At 48.4% G+C, this 16,772-nt stretch overlaps 1 pseudogene; it reads right to left on the bottom strand.

Moving 5' to 3' along the window:
• Positions 1–2,998: 2,998 nt before the first annotated feature.
• Positions 2,999–4,711, bottom strand: LOC134808714 (uncharacterized; annotated as a pseudogene).
• Between the last annotated feature and the right edge of the window lie 12,061 nt (positions 4,712–16,772).

A 16,772-nucleotide genomic window follows, 5' to 3' on the forward strand; every position in this document is an offset into this window, starting at 1 on the left:
ATCTCATCATTTCATCTCATCATTTCTTTTTTCATCTCATTTTATCTCATCATTTCATCTCATCTCATCTCAATTCAATTTCCTTTCATTATTTCATTTCATCTCATTCATTTCATCTCATTTCATTACATCTCATCTCATCATTTCATCATTTCATCTCATCATTGCATCTCATCATCTCATCATTTCATCTCATCTCATAATTTCCATTTCATTTCCATTTCATTATTTCATTTCATCATTTAATTTCATCATCTCATTTAATTTCACCTCATTTATTTCATTTCATTTTTTCATTTCATTATGTCATTTCATTTCATCTCATTACATTTCATCTAATTTAATTTCATCTAATTTCATCTCATCTAATTTCATCTCATCATTTCATCTCATCTTTTCATCTCATCATTTCATCTCATCAACTCATTTCATCTTATCATTTCATCGTTTCATCTCATCTCTTCTCATCTCAATTTCATTTCATTATTTCATTTCATTATTTCATGTCATGTCATCTCATCATTTCATCTCATCACATCTCATTTCATCATTTTATTTCATCATTTCATCTTATCATTTCATCTCATCTTATTTCAATTTCATTTCAATTTCATTTTATTTCATTATTTCATATCATTTCATCTCATTATTTCATTATTTCATTTCATTTCATCTCATCAGTTCATCTCATCATTTCATCTCATTTCGTCTCATCATCTACTCTTATCATTTCATCTCATCTCATAATTTCCATTTCATTTCCATTTCATTATTTCATTTCATCATTTAATTTCATCATCTCATTTAATTTCACCTCATTTCATTATTTCATTTCATTTTTTCATTTCATTATGTCATTTCATTTCATCTCATTACATTTCATCTAATTTCATTTCATCTAATTTCATCTCATTTCATTTCATCTCATCATTTCATCTCATCTTTTCATCTCATCATTTCATCTCATCATCTCATCAACTCATTTCATCTTATTTCATCGTTTCATCTCATCTCGTATCTTCTCATCTCAATTTCATTTCATTATGTCATGTCATCTCATCATTTCATCTCATCACATCTCATCATTTCATCATTTTATTTCATCATTTCATCTTATCATTTCATCTCATCTCATTTCAATTTCATTTCAATTTCATTTTATTTCATTATTTCATATCATTTCATCTCATTATTTCATTATTTCATTTCATTTCATTTCATCTCATCAGTTCATCTCATCATTTCATCTCATTTCATCTCATCATCTCCTCTTATCTCATCATTTCATCTCATTCATCTCATCATTTCATCTCATCATTTCATATCATCACTTTATCTCACCATTTCATTTCATCTCATCTCATCATTTCATCTCATTTCATTCATTACATCTTATTTCATCTCATTTTATGTCATTTCATGTCATCATTTCATCACATCTCGTCTCATCTCATCTTTTCATCTCATCATTTCATCTCATTTCATCTCATCATTTCAACTCATTGCATCTCATCTCATCATTTCCATTTCATTATTCCATTTCATCATTTCATTTCATTATGTCATTTCATCTCATCACATTTCATCTCATCTCATTTCATCTCATCTCATCATTTCATCTCATTATTTCACCTGATTTCATGTCATCATATCATGTCATCATTTCATCTCATTTCATCACATCTCATCTCATCATTTAATCTCATCATTTAATCTCATCTCATCTCATCATTTCATCATTTCATCTCATCATTTCTTCTCATCTCATCATTGCCATTTCATTATTTCATCATTACATTTCATAATTTCCTTTCATTATTTCATTTCATTTCATCTCATTTCATTATTTCATCTCATTTTTCATCTCATCATTTTTCATCTCATTTCATCTCATCATTTCATCTCATCATTTCGTCTTATCATCTCATTTCATCATTTCATCTTATCGTTCATCTCATTTCATCTCATCATTTTATCTCATTATATCATCTCATCTCATCTCAATTTCATTATTTCATATCATTTCATTATTTCATTTCATTTCATCTCATTTCTTCTCATCATTTCATCTCGTTTCATCTCATCATTTCATCCATCATCTCATTTCATCTCATCTCATCTCCTTTCAATTTCTTTTCAATTTTGTCATTTTATCTCATCATTTCATCTCATCATTTCTACTCACCATTTCATCTCAACATTTCATCTCATCATTTCATCTCATCATTTCATCATTTCATCTCATCATTTCATCTCATCTCAAGTAATCTTATCATTTCATCTAAGTGAAATGATGTAATGGAATCATGAAATGAAATGGATAGGATGCCCTCAGTGATGTTAAATTTAAAAATTGTTTGTTTTCATGTATTCATTTTTATATTTATATGTATTTATATTTATATTTACTTATATTTCTTTTTACTTATTTTTATTTATATTTTTACTTATTTATTGGTAGACAAGGTCCTGTTCTGTGGCCTAGGCTGGAATGCAGTGGTGCATTCACAGTTCACTGCAGCCTCGAGCAAACCTCCCACCTTAGCCTCCCAGGTAGCTGGGACCCCAGGTGCGCACCACCACACCTGGTTAATATTTTATTATTTGTAGAGATGGAGTCTTGCTATGCTGCCCAGGCTGGTCTCAAACTCCTGGGCTCGAGCAATCCTCCTGGCTTCGCAACCCAAAATGCTGGGATTACAGATATGAGCCACAGTGCCCATCCTATTTATTTACTTATTTATTTATTTAATAAAGAAAAGGTCTCAATATGTTGCCCAGGCTGGTCAACTCCTGGACTCAAATGATTCTCCAAACTTGGCCTCTCAAAATGTTGGGATTACAGGTATGAGCCACCATGCCTGGCCTAAAAATAGTATTATATTTTTGCATTATATAATTTTCAATTAAGTAATATCAATATTCTGTACAGGAAATATGCCCTTAATTACATAGGAATAAACATTTGTTACACTGAGAAAAATCTCATAGAGCTAAAAATAAAAATTAATTTGGAGAGGTCATTAGATACTCATACATTCTTATGTTTATATATTCTTTCATATATTCATATATTCTTTTAACAGTATCAATGGTTTGGAGTTATGTGTACAAAACCATGACCTACATGTAATACAACTAATAACAAGCACTTACAATTCAAGGCATATTATATACAAAGCTTTAACTTCTCATCTTCAGATTTTGTTTTTTTTCTTTCTGTTTTGGCAGATACTATGAACACAACATTCAACTCACAGACACTATGGAGCCCTTACTAAGCATAAAGTACTGTGAAAGGCCAGGGCTAGGACAGAACTGAGACAGGGCCAGGGATAGGACAGAACCGGGGCAGGGTCATGGCCAGAGAAAAACCAGGGGCAGGGTCACAGCCAGGGACATAAGAGGACCAAGGCCAGGGCCAGAAGTAGGGCAGAACCAGGGCCAGGGCAAGGACATGGCAGGGCCAGGGCCATGGCAGGATCAGGGCCAGCAGAAGGCCAGGGCAGGGCTAGGGTAGCACAGGGCCAAGGCAGGGCAGGGTCAATGTAGAGCAAGGAACGGGCCAGGGTATGGCAGGGCAGGGACAGGGAGGTCCAGGGCCAGAGTCAGGTCCAGGACATGGACAGGGCAGGGCCAGAAACATGGCAGGACCAGAAAGGGGAAAGGGCAAGGGCAAGGCCACAGAAGGACCACAGTAAAAACATGGCCAGGGAGGGTCCAGGGCAAGGGCAAGGCCAGGGCAGAACCAGAGCCAGGGCAGGCCAAAGGCAGGGCCAGGTCAGGGCAAGGCCAGGGTAGGGCAGGGTCAGTGTAGGGTGAGGGTAGGGCCAGGGCAAGTTCAGGGCCAGGGCAGGACTAAGATAGCACAGGGCCAAGGCCAAGGCCCTGTACTAAGATAGCACAGGGCCAGGGCAGGGCCAAAGGAGGGGCCAGGGCCAAGCATGGCCAGTGTGGGGCCTGGGGATTGTCAGGGCCAGGGCCAGGGTCAAGGCTGAGCCAGGAACAGGGCCAGAGCAAGGGCAGGGCCAGGGAGAAGGCAGAACCAGAGAGGATCCAGAGAAAGGGCAGGGCCAGGGCAGAACCAGGACCAGGATAAGGCAAAGCCAAGGCCAGGGCAGGGCAAGGCCAGGGCAGGGCAAGACCAGGGAAGGGCAAGGCCAGGGTAGAAATGGCCAGTGTACGGCCAGGCCAGGGTAGGAAAAGGCCACGGTAGGGCCAAGGCCAAGGCGGGGTAGGGCTAGGGTAGCACAGGTCATGGCCAAAAACAGGGCAGGACCATAGCAGTGGCAGGACTAGCAACAGGGCCAGGGTAAGCGCTGGACCAGAGCATGGTAGGGACAATACAGGGCCAGGACAGATGATGGCAAGGCAGGTCCAGGGTCATTTCATGGACTCGGTAGGCCTGGGGTCAGGCCAGGGCAGGGAAAGGGCAAGGCCAGGGAGAAGGCAGGGCCAGGGCCAAGGCACTGCCAGGGCAGGGCAGGACCAGTGCAGGGTGAGGGAAAGGCCAGGGCATGGAAGGGCAGGGCAGGACCAAGGAAGGGCCAGGAGAGTGCCACGGCAGGGTCAAGGCCAGAACAAGGGTATGGCTGGGGTCAGAAATATGGTAGGGCAAGGGCTGGGCCCAGGCTGGGACATGCAGGGCAGAGCATGGCCTGTGCAAGGCAGGGCCAGAGCCAGGCCATAGAGATGGGAGGGCAACACCAAGGCAGAGTCAGGGTAGATCCAGGGCTGAGCAGAATCAGGGCAGGTCCAGAGTCGAGGCAGAGCTAGGGCCCAAGCAGGGCCATGGCAGCACCAGGGCAGAAGAGGGCAGGGCAATGCAGGACTGGGCCATGGCAGTGCCTGGTCAACTCTGGGGCAGGGCCAGAAGCAGGACAGGGCCAGGGCCAATGCTCAGACCAAGGACAGGGCATGACAGGAAGTGCCAGAGCAGGGCTGGGCCAACGTTGGGACAGGGCAAATCAGACCAGGACACCTCCAAGTCCAGCTCTGGCCCTGCCTTGACCCTGGCCCCTTCCTGACCTGACCTTGTCCCTGGCCCTGCCCTATCCATGCCCTGTGTGTTTGACCAGTGTTTTATAACCAGAATCCTACAAGAAACTTAAATCAGCTCTTTTTGTGCATTTTTAGTAGAGATGGGGTTTCACAATGTTGCCCAGGCTGGTTCCAAACTCCTGAGTTCAAGCCATTTGCCTGCCTTGGCCTCCCAAAGTGCTGGGATTACAGGAGTAATCTGGCCAAGTATTTAACTTCTTTATGCCTGTTTCCTACATTTGTTAAATGGGGATGCTTTAAGTACCTAGCACATAGAATTATTGTGAGAATCAATGCCTCACATATTTACATATTGATAAAATTGTACTCATAGAACACTACTGGAAGCAAAGATAGTATTAGTTAAAATTTAGTGATTATTTACTGCAAATATTATTACTATTACAAACAACATAGTATAGACATTATTACCACTACTATAATTATCTTAAAAATCTAAAATAAAAATTTTATGTAATAGCCTAATATAATCTCTCCTGCTCTGCCCCGGCTCAGCCCTAGTGCCGGCTCTGCCCCTAGTCCTACCACATCACTGGCCCTGACCCTTCCCTGGTCCTGCCGCTGCCCCAGCCCTTCCCATCTTCAGGCCTTACCATGGCCCTACCCTGGTCCTGACCCTGGCCCTACCCCAGAGAAGGGGTATGGCAGAGCCAGGGAAGGGCCGGGGCAAATAAGGGACAGGACACATCCAAATCCAGGAAAGGGCCAGGGCCATGACAGAGCCAGGGCGAGTCCTTGGCAGGGCCAAGTTCCAGGCCAGGGCCAGGAAAGGGTCATGGCAGGGTCACTGTACGGCCAAGGTCCAGGCCAAAGCCAAGGCAGGGGCAGGGTCAGGCCTGCATAAGGGCGGGACCAGAGCCAGTGATACGGCGGGGCCAGGGCTGTGCCAGGACAGAACAAGAGCAGAGCAGGGCAGGACCAGAGCCAGGCCATAGAGAGAGTAGGGCAAATGCCAAGCCAAGGCCAGGGTAGTGCCAGGGCTGAGGCAAGGTCAGGGAAGGTCCAGGGCTGAGTCAAGGCTGGAACCAAGACAGGGGCAAAGGCCGGGGCAGATCTAGGGCACAAGCAGGGCAGGCTAGGGCAGGGCAATAGCAAGACCAGGCCATGGCAGGGCCAGCCCAGGATAGAACAGGGCACAGGCAGGGCGGGGCCAGGGCCACGGCTGGGGCAGGACAAGGACCAGTACCGGGGTCCAGGCCAGGGCAAAGGTATGGCCAGGGCAGAGGTAGGGCCAGAACCAGGGTCTGGGTAGGACCAAGGAGGGTCCATTGCAGGGCCAGGGTTCAGACCAGGGCCAGAACAGGGCTAGGACAGGGCCAGGGCCAGGACCAGGAAAGGGCAACGTCAGGATAAGAGCCATGGCAGGACCAGCAATGGGGCTAGGGCCAGGACAGGGACAGGGACAGGGACAGGGTCAGGGCTAGGGCCAGAATATCATGCCAGGGTAGAGCCAGGCCAAATTAGGGCCAGGACAGGGTCAGGACCAGGGCTGGGACAGGGTATGGCCTTAAGTAGCAAAGGGCCAGGGCCAGGGTCCGTGCCAGTGACAGTGCTGGTCCAGGGCAGAGGCAGGGCCATGGCCAGGTCAAGGACAAGGCTGGGGCAGGGCCAAGGTCTGGGTCAGGGTCAGCACAAGACCAGGACAGAGCCAGGAGAGGGACAGGGCCATGGTAGGGCCAGATTAAATCAGGGACAAGACACCTGCAAATCCAATTCAGGGCCAGGGTCAGGGCAGGGCCAGTTCAGGGCCAGGGCCAAGACAGGGCTAGGGCCAGGGCTGTCAGGGTCATTGGCAGGGCCAGGGCCATGGCAGGAGCAGGGTCAGGAGCAGGGGTCAATGCTAGGCCAACGCCACAGATAGGACCAGGTAAGTGCTAGGGCCAGTGTGAGGGCCAAGGCGGGGTCAGGGCAGGGACAAAGGGAGGGCAGGACCAGGGCAGGGTGGAGTAGGCCCAGGGTAGCACAGGGTTAAGGTAGGGCACGACCAACCAGGGCAGGTCTATGGCTGGGGCCGGGGCAGGGCCAGAGACAGGGCAGGGCCAAGACAGTGGCAGCTCCAGGGCAGGACCAGGGTTAGGACCATGGACAGGTCCAAGGCCAGTACCAGGGCAAGGACAAGGGCAGGGGCAGGGCCAGGGTCATCTAAGAACCAGGGACAAAGCCAGGCCCAGAGCAGGGCCAGGACAGGTACCTGGCAGGGCTAAGGTCTGGGGCAGGGCCATGGCAGGGCCAGGGCCACAGCCAGGTCTGTGCTATGGCCAGGTACAACACAGTGCCCAGGTAAGGCTAGGATGAAGGCCAAGGTAGGGCCAGGGCAGGGTCAAAGCCAGGCTAGGGCCAAGGCAGGACCAGGGCCGTCAAGGCAGGGCCAGGAATGCATAGGGCCAAGGCAGGGCAGGGCCAGGCCAGTGCCAAGACCTGGGCAGGGCCAGGGAACAGCCAGGGGAGGGCCAGGGCCAGGGCCTGGGCAGGACCAGGTTTGGGGCAGGAGCAAAACAAGGGCAAGGACAGCGCAGGATCTTGGCACAGCCAGGGTCCAGGACAGTGTCAGGGCAGGGCCAAGGCAGGGTCTGGGCCATGGTAAGACCAGCAACAGGGCTGGGGCTAGGCCAGTGACAGGACCAGAGTCAGGGCAAGGGCCAGAGCAGTGCAAGGCCAGGGTAGGGCCAGGCATTTCAGGGTCAGGGCCAGAGGAGAACCAGGGCAAGGTCTCAAGCAGGGAAGGGCCAGGGCCAGGACAGGTCCAGGGCAGGGCCAGGGGCTGTGTTAGGGCAAGGGCAGGGCCAGAGCAAGGTAAGGGTCAGGGCCAAGGCCAGGGTAGGGACAGGGCAAGAAATATGGCAGGACCGGGGGCAATGCCAAGGCCAAGGCTGGGCCAGGGCTGAGCCAGGGCTGAGTCAGGGCAGGGCAGGGCAGGGCATGGTATGGCCAGCAGAGGACAGGACAACAGCCGGTCCACAGAGAGAGCAGGACTGATGCCAAGAAAGAGCCAGGCTAGTGCCAAGGCTGAGGCAGTGTCAGAACATGTCCAGGGCAGGGCCGGGGCCAGGGCCAGAACTGAGCCAGGGCACAGCCAAGGCAGAGTAGGGCAGGGAAATAGCATGGCCGGGTCAGTACTGGGACAGGGCAGAGCAGGGCAAGGCAATGGTAGGGGCAGGGCAGGGACAGGCCAATGCAGAGCCATGTTACGCCGGGGCCAGGACACCTCCAAGTCCGCTTCAGGGCCAGGGCTATGGCAGGACAAAGACCAGGGCCAGGGTCAGGGCCAGGTCTGTGCTAGGGCCAGCTCCAGAGCAGGGCCTAGCGAAGACTAGGGTGAGGGCCAAGGTAAGGCCAGGGCAGGGTCAAAAGCAGAGTAGGGCCAGGGCAGGGTGATGACACATCCAGAGCACAGCAGGGCAGGGTGATGGCCAGACCAGGGGCAGACCACTGCCAGCTCAGGGCCAGGGAAAGGCCAGTGCAGAGCCAGGAAAGGGTCAGGGCCAGGAACAAGGCAGAGCAGGGCCAGGGCCATGGTAGAGTCAGGGCAGGTCCTTGACAGGACCAGGTTCCAGGCCAGGGCCAGGGCAGCAGCAGGGGCAGGGCCTGGATAAGGGCAGGGCCAGGGATATGGCAGGACCAGGGCTAGGGCCAGGGCCAGGCCGTAGTGAGGGCAGGGCAAAAGTCGAGGCAGGGTCTGGGCAGGTCCAGGGAGTGGCCAGCGCCAAGCGGGGCCGAGGCACAACCAGTGCAGGGTAAGGCAGGGCAATGGCACCACTGGGCCATGACAGGGCAAGGTCAGTGCCAGGAGAGGGCAGAAAAGGCAGGCCCATGGTAGGGCCAGGGCAGGGATGGGCCAAAGCAAGACCAGGACATGTCCAAGGCCAGGTCAGGGCCAGAACAGGAGTAGGACCATGATCACTGGCAGGGCCAGTGCCATGACATGACCAGGGTCAGGACAAGGGGTAGGGCCAGAGCCAGGGCCAGAGCCAAGGTCAGGCCAGTGCAGGTTCAGGGCAGGGCCAGTGCCGGTTCAGGGCAGGGCCAGTGCCAGGGCAAGACCAGGGCAGGGACAGGGTAGCACAGGGCCAAGACAGGGTCAGGATGGGACCAGAGCAGGACAGGGCCGAGACAGTCCATGTAACAGTAGGGCAGGTACAGGGCAATGCAGGGCAAAGCCAGGCCCATTGCCAATGCACCAGCCTGCCCTACAAGGCTCCTACCACCTGGCCACTGCTGCAGCCCGTCCATCGCTGTAAGCCTGACCCCCAACCCTGGCTGCAGCCGCCTGCCTTCCTAGCGCGGCCGCTCTCCTACCGCTCTGGCGCACTGCAGTCTCTGTCGCTGCCACCCACCCGCAGTGAGGCAAGTCATGGTGTCGCAGGCTCTAGGTGTCTCCTCCTCCTCCTGGCACGGAGCAGCTGGGTGGGCAAAGCCAGAAAAGCCTAGAGGAAGATGTGAGGGGTGGAAGGGTTAGAGCCTCAACTTGTCATGCTGGCCACTGGGTGGCAGGGGCCAGTTTCAGCAAAGGCACTCACACCCACCCTCCAAAGTCCAGCCTCTCCTTTTGGCCCAAGCTGGCCGGGAACTGGGGTCTGGGGTGGGTGCTGGAGACACCACAGCACCCAGCTCCCCACTCCACAGGAACTATTGGGCCCACCGGGGCTGCACTCCTCGGGGAGCAGGAGAAGCAGAAAAATTCAGACCCAGCCAGCCCTCCGCACCCAGGTGCCAATTCCTGTTCCAGACGCCTCCACACACAGGGCCCTGTCCCCCGTGGTGTCCCCAGGGGTGCCTGGCAGCCTCTGAGGCACAGACCCAGAGTGCACAGGCCCAGGAACCATGGTGGGTGTGGGGGCTCTGCCGTGCTCAGGATTCCCATGCAAACGCTGCGTGCCTGCCGCATTCCAGTATGACCAAGAGTGGGTCGCCCTCTGGAGTGTGGAGTCAGGGAGAGGAGAACCACTCCTTCCTTGGATGCCAACTCTGCTGACCACTGCCAGCAGTGCAGCCCCTGATAGCACCGAACTCGCCCCCGCTGCACGGCTAGTCCTGCCCTCAATAGCGCCCCCCACCTCCATCCCCCAATGCCGCCAGTAGCGTATACCTGATAGTGCCCTAACCTGTCCTCCTCCATGGGCATTGCAGCCCCAGAAAGTGCCCATAACCCACCCTCCCTGCCATGGGAAGTGCAGCCCTGTACAGTGCTACCAACCAGTACCCCTAATGCAGGCAATGACACCCTGGATAGCACCCCCAACCCACCCCACACTGTGAAAGGTGCAGCCCTGGATAGCCCCTGTCCTACCACTCTGGTCATGCTGCAGTCTCTGTCACCGCCACCACCAACCACAGTGAGGCAAGCCAGTGGGCCACAGGCTCTAGCACCCAGCAGCCAGACATGGAGCAGCTCTCGCCGATGGCCAGCTCCTACCACTCTGACCACACTGCTGTCTCCGTGGCCATCTTCTTTGACTACAAAGGAATAAAATTAGATATCAATAAGAAGAGTAATTTTGCAAACAATACAATCACATGGAAGTTAAACACTACCCTCCTGAATAAATGACTAGCGGGTCAATGAAGATACTAAGACAGAAATTCAAAAATTTCATGAAACAAAGGGTAACGAAAACACAGGATACCAAAACTTGTTATGCAGAAAGCAGTACAAAGGCAGAGATTTACAGCTATAAGTGCCTACCATCCAAACAAAAGAAAAACTTCAAATAAACAATACATCTTAAATAACTAGTAAAGTAAGAACAAACTAAACCAAAAATAAGAAAAATAAATAAGATCGTAGCAGAAATAAAATTGAAAGGAAAAACACACAAGATGAAATGAAAAGTTGGTTTTCTGGAAAGCAAAACAAAATTGACAAACTTTTAACCAGGCTAACTAAGAAAAAAGAGACAAGATTCAAATAAATAAAATCAACAGATTAAAAAAGGGAGACATTACAACTAATACTTCAGAAATTCAAAGGATCATAACTGGCTATTATATGCCAATAAATTGGAAAGCCTAGTAGAAATTGGCAAATTCCTAGATGCATACAACCTACTTAGGTTGAACAATGAAAACATCCAAGACCAGAACAGATTGGTAACAAGTAATGAGATTGAAGCCATCAGAAAAAGTCTCCCAGTAAAGAAAAGCCCAGGAACTGATGTCTTCACTGCTGATGGCTTCACACCAAACAATTTAATGACCTAGTACAAATCCTACTCAAACTATTTTGAAAAACAGGAGGGAATACTTCCAAACTTATTCTATGAGACCATTATTACTGTGATACCAAAATCAGACAAAGGCATCAAAGAAGGAAACTACAGGCCAGTATCTCTAATATTGATGCAAAAATCCTCAATGAAATACCAGTGAATCAAATTCAGTAAAAACACTAAAAAGATAATTCATCATGATCAAGTGGGATGTATCCCTGGGATGCAAGGGTCACTCAACATACAATGTGATACATCATATCAACCAAATAAACGACAAAAACAGTATGATCATGTCAACTGAAACTGAAAAAGCATTTGATGAAATTCAACATCCCTTCATGCTATTAATCCTCAAAGAAACGGGTACAGAAGAAACATACCACAACATAATAAAAACTACAGGAAAGACACCCACAGCTAGAATCATATGGAGAGAGGTCCAGGCTGCAGTGAGCTGTGATCCCACCACTGCACTCCAGCCTGGGCAACAGAGTGAAAGCCTGTCTCAAAAAAAAAAAATACATAAAAAGAGGTATGAGCCTCTTTTATAGGTGCAGTGACTCACATCTGTAATGCTAACACTTTCTGGGAGGCTGAGGTGAGAGGATCTCTTGAGGCCAGGAGTTCAAGATCAGCCTGGGCAAAATAGCGAGACCCTTTAGCTACAAAAAATTTTTAAATATTTGCCAGGTGTGGTGGCACGTGCCTGTAGTCTTAAACAATTATCATATGACCCAGATAGTGTATTCCTTAGGGATATACCCAAGAGAAATGAAAATATACATCCACACTAAAATTTGTACACAAATGTTCACAGCAGCATTGTGCATAATAGCCAAAAATTGGAAAAAAAACTCAAGTGCCTATCAACAGAGGAACTGAAAATATGGTATATCCATTCAAAAGATTACTCAGCATTAAAAAAGAATGAAGTGTTGATATACGCTACAGCATGGATAAACCTTGAAAACACTGTGTCAAGTGAAATAAGTCAATCACAAAAGACCATATGTAGTAAGATTTCATTCTGTGAAACCTCCAGAACAGCTAAACTCAGAGACAGAAAGTAAGCTAGTTATTGCCAGGGACTAGGGGAAAAGGGAATAAGGATGACTGCTAATGGGTATGGGATTTCTTGTGCACTGATGAAAATGGTCTGAAAGTATCTAGATACCTGTCTTGTTTGTGCGATTCTGTGAACATATTATAAACCACAAAATTCTGCACTCAAGGGGTTGATTTCATGGTAGGTGAATTTATCTCATTTATCTTTATCTCAATAAAGCTTTTTAAAGACACTTTAAAAAGACATATCTGTATAAGCTACAAAAATAACACACTGAGAGACTAAAATGCTTAATTTTTCCATTTTTCTTCTTCAGCGCAATCTCAAGTCCAAAAGTCTTTCCTTCCTATATATGCATATTTTGTCCAGTGAAAGAAGAAACTCTATTAACTTTTTTATTAGAAATAAAAAAAGCCATGTGTGCTGGCTCACAGCTGTGCTTCCAGCTATTCAGAAGGCTGAGGAAGAAGGATCACTTGAGGCCAAGACTGGGAGTTCAAGACCAGCTGAGGCAACATAGCTAGATCCTGTCTTTAAAAATATTTTTTAGGCCAGGCACGGGGGCTCACGCCTGTAATCCCAGCACTTTGGGAGGCCAAGGAGGGCAGATCATTTGAGATCAGGAGTTCAAAACCAGCCTGGACAACATGGTGAAACCCCATCTCTACTAAAAATATAAAAATTAGCCAGGTGTAGTGGTGGGCACCTGTAGTTCCAGCTACTTGGGAGGCTGAGGCAGGAGAATTGCTTGAGCCGGGAGGGTGGAGGCTGCAGTGAGGCCAAGATCATTCCACTGCACTCCAGCCTGGGTGACAGAGCAAGACTCTGTCTCAGGAAAAAAAAAAAAAAAAATATATATATATATATATATACACACACACATATATGTATATATATATATTTTTAGGTTAAAACGCTACTGAAATGAAACTAATAAAATAAAATTCAACTTAATTAAAAAATAGTTCCTGAAATATTAATTTTCAAACAATTCTATTTTAGCTTTGACTCTGAACAAAATATAAACGTCAATTTCAAAATATCACAAAGATTGGCTGGGGCAGTGGCTCATGCCTGTAATTCCAGCACTTTGGGAGGACGAGGCAGGTGGATCACTAGAGGCCAGGAGTTCCAGAGCAGCCTGGCCAACATAGGGAAACCCAGTCTCTACTAAAAAAATACAACAAAAATTACCCGGGTCTAGTAAACCCAGCTACTCAGGAGGCTGAGGCATTAGAATCGCTGGAATCTGGGAGGCGGAGGTTGCAGTGAGTGGAGATCATGCCACAGCACTCCAACCTGGGCGACGGACTGAGAGTCTGTCTCGAAAAAATAAAAATAAGGCCAGGTGCTGTGGCTCACACCTGTAATCCCAGCACTTTGGGAGGCCAAGGTGGGCAGATCACTTGAGGTCAAGGAGTTTGGGACCAGCCTGGGCAACACAGTGAAACCTCCTCTCTACTAAAAATACATAAATTAGCTGGGCGTGGTGGCACACACTTGTAATGCCAGCTACACCAGAGGCTGAGGCAGGGGAATCGTTTGAATTCGGGAGGTGGAGGTTGTAGTGACCTGAGATTGTGCTACTGCACTCCAGCCTGGACGACAGAGTGAGACTCCATCTCAAAAAAAAAAGAAAAAAAAAGAAAATTTAAATTTAAAATTTAAAAAAGTCACAAAGACTACAAATACTCAGGTTTAAGCAAATTCCCACCTTTCTTGAATTAACAGTAATTCATATTTGCTTTGTCAAAAATGTAGATATTTACCTGCCTCAACGGAATGAAATCCTAAAAGCCTAGTGTTCTCAAATGATGAAGACAAAGAAACATGCATATTTTAATTTAGAATTTTGATTCAGAATTAATTTTAACCTAGCTGGAGTATACATAATCATTTATGTATTTATTTACTTATTTCAGAGACTGGGTTTCGCTGTGTTATCCAGGATGGAATGCAGTGGCACAACCTTGGCTCACTGCAACTTGTACTTCCTGAGCTCAAGCGATCCTCCCACCTCAGCCTCCAGAGTAGCTGGGACTGCAAGTGCACGTTACCACACCCAGCTAATTTTTGCGGAGACGAGCCTCGCTATGTTTCCCACACTGGTCTCTAACTCCTTGGCTCACTACAGCCTCAAGCCCCTGGGCTCAAGCAATCTGCCTCCCAAAGTGCTGAGATTACAGGAGTGAGCCACCACAACCGGCCTAGTCGATAGCGTATACTAAGCAACATATACCCTGCTTTTGCCTAGAACATACTGAAAACGTGGCATTAAAAACAACCACAAAAGTTGGGAGCTGAGAAAATATACTGTAAAACAAATCTGACAGATATTAATCTCAAGAAGCTCCTGAAAATGTCTCAAGAACTCCTATGCTGCACTCTCCCTAATAATTTAGACTTTCTACAGATATTTTCTGATCATCTACCGTGTGCCAGGCACCGTGCCAGGTACCAAGATGCCATGGTGAGGTATACACAAAACCGGCTCCTGCTTGCGGGAAGCCTACTCTCTAAAACAGTGCTTGCCAAGCTCGACTGATCACAACTTGGGAGCTTGTTTAAGTTCCAAATCGGCTTCCCTGCTTAGGTGAGCCACAATCCGTGGCATTTTTATCAGGTGCTCCCAATGATTCCTACGCTCTAACGGGTTTGGGAGGAAAGGGTGGGGGTAAGCTCGAGAGCCCAGACCCATCCCGTCCAGCGGGAGCCCCACCTCTAAAGTCCATGTCGCTCAGCATCCTTCCCCCTGACTAGTGGCCCAAACACAGCACGAAGCTGAGGTGGGTGGAACGCTTTCCAAAACAGCGCTCTGTGATGAGCCACCGACAGACTTGCTCGCCTCCGGGAACGAAGAGCTCACTCCTCACAAACCCCACCAGGGAAAGGTAGCACCTGAGCCTCCCGGGCTGCGCGGACACCTGTCTCCCCGCGGGTGCCGCCTACTGCTCCGGTGGACTCCAGTCCCCAGGTTCCGCCCCACGGGGACTGGGGGGAGGGGGGAGGCGCCGCGCGCATTAGGCGCTGACAGTATACCGACCCCCCTCCGGTGTGCGCAGGCCAACACCCATACACACCCTCACACACCCGCACACACTCCCGTGGAAACTGAGGCAGGCAGGCGGCGGACCAGGTCCCGCCGCCTGACGGCTAGCGGCTGGGATGGAACCCGGACTGCGAGACGCCTTCCGCCTCACAGGCACTCCTCAGCCGCTGAGGCCCGGCCCGGCTCCCACCGCCGGAGTTTCACAAAGAAAGTCTCCCGGCCCCAGGCCCTCACGTACTCACCGGCGCCGACGCCTGCGGCGACTGGGGCTCCCACCTCCTTCAGCTCCTTGCGGGGGTCGGCCCTTGGGTCGGCTTGGGCGCCGGCAGCGGCGACTGCTCCATATCCACCGGGTCCGGGCCGCGTCCGCCTCGAGTTAACGGTCCCGCCAGCTAGGCGCGCGCGCCAGTTCCGCGCGCCATGTTCCCGCCGTGCTACTACTCAGATCATGGCCAAGGAACAGTAACATCAGTGTCACCCGAGAACTTATTACAAAAGCAGAATCTCAGGCCTGCTTAATCAGAATGTGCAGATTCAATGAGCCCCCTGCGATTTATTCAGGGAAGAGAAGTTCTCTTCTATCCTGAGTGAACATGACATTAAATGTGTATTGCAAAATTACCTGTCCCAGATTTTTGTCCATCATTTATTTCTGTGGCTATATTCGAAACAGAATCTTTCTTGTCACTTGTAGCCTGAATGGAATTTGAGACAATAATCAATATATAAAGTATATTTCACAGACTATATAGTTAATAGTTCAAAACAGAAATGAATGTGTAATTACCTTCAAGGCTGGTTGTTTCTGAGAACACACTGAAAAGCAAAAGGGATACATAATCAGTCATATGTAAATATGATAAAATTATCCATACATTCATGCACTGTTACCATCAAGCTGTATCCTCCTGCCCCTATTAGTTTAGGTTTTTCAGTTTTATACTTTATGTCTTGGGACTGGAACATGACAGAAATACACTGAAGAAAACACCAATACAGGCTTCATGAAATATACACTTACAATTTCAAATGTGATACGATTTGTCACATGTCTAAAACTAAAATGAAACAGTGTCAGTATCAATGTGGATATGCGGAGGGATAAAAACAAATGTGGTCTAAAAACAGAGGAGCAACTCATGCACCTGGGAATCAATGTCAAAGCAGGTGGTACGTGCTCTCACATGTCTTTAGTGCAAGAGATGAGAAGGAAATACACCATTATACTACAACCATTCATCATGCTCTTTAACTTGCCCAATAACTGAGAAGGTACACAATTATGATGACACTTCAGCTGAATGTACACTTCACATCTCCTCAGTGGAAGCGTTCTAAATTAATCAGCTTGGATATATGTTTGGTGAATCCTAGTAGACAGTATTCA

Source organism: Pan troglodytes, chromosome 18, assembly GCF_028858775.2.
Source record: "Pan troglodytes isolate AG18354 chromosome 18, NHGRI_mPanTro3-v2.0_pri, whole genome shotgun sequence".
Taxonomy (NCBI): Eukaryota; Metazoa; Chordata; class Mammalia; order Primates; family Hominidae; genus Pan; species Pan troglodytes.